This window comes from Bison bison, unplaced genomic scaffold (assembly GCF_000754665.1).
Source record: "Bison bison bison isolate TAMUID 2011002044 unplaced genomic scaffold, Bison_UMD1.0 scf7180017854234, whole genome shotgun sequence".
Classification (NCBI taxonomy): domain Eukaryota; kingdom Metazoa; phylum Chordata; class Mammalia; order Artiodactyla; family Bovidae; genus Bison; species Bison bison.
This window is the reverse complement of record NW_011484807.1, coordinates 368-983: the sequence shown is the minus strand read 5'-3', so window position 1 is coordinate 983 and position 616 is coordinate 368.

Genomic DNA, 616 nt, shown 5'->3' with positions numbered 1-616 from the left:
CCTGGAGTGAGGAGCCCGGAGTGAGGACCCAGGGGTGAGGAGGCAGCTCCCCTCCCCCTGCTGTGGGCATCTGCCTCCCCTGGGCGGCACCTTCGCTGCACCTCTCAGCATGACCGGTGTGTGGTAAGCACTCTCCCTGGGCTGAGAGAGGGGAGGAGATGCGGGCAGCCCCTTCCCGGCCCAGCCAGGGAGGGGGCGCCAAGACCACCAAGGCCTGCCCGGTCCTCCAGGAAGGCGAGGCCGCAGGCAGGCGCTGAGCCGCGGTCCTCCCTGAGGGGTCACGTCCAGGAAGCCTCCTCCTAGGCCAGGAAGGCCCCGGCCCGAGGCCCCCCTCCCCGCGCCCTCCCTGCGCTAACGGGAAAGAGCCGCGGCACAGGCTTGACTCATTCCTAACAGTTACAGAGGGTCACTTATTAGCCGGGGCGTCCCCGGAGGAGCTGGGGGGCGTAATGGGTTCCAGCTGCGGCCGGGTGCCTGCGATGGGCCGCGGCCCAGATGGAGCCGCTGCGGGGGTGCGCGGAGGCCCTCAGGCCGCCCCCTCCCCCACCCCCAGCGCCCCTCCCCCTCCCCGCCCCTCCCCCCAACCCCTGCAGAAACCACGGGGGCGGCAGGGAGG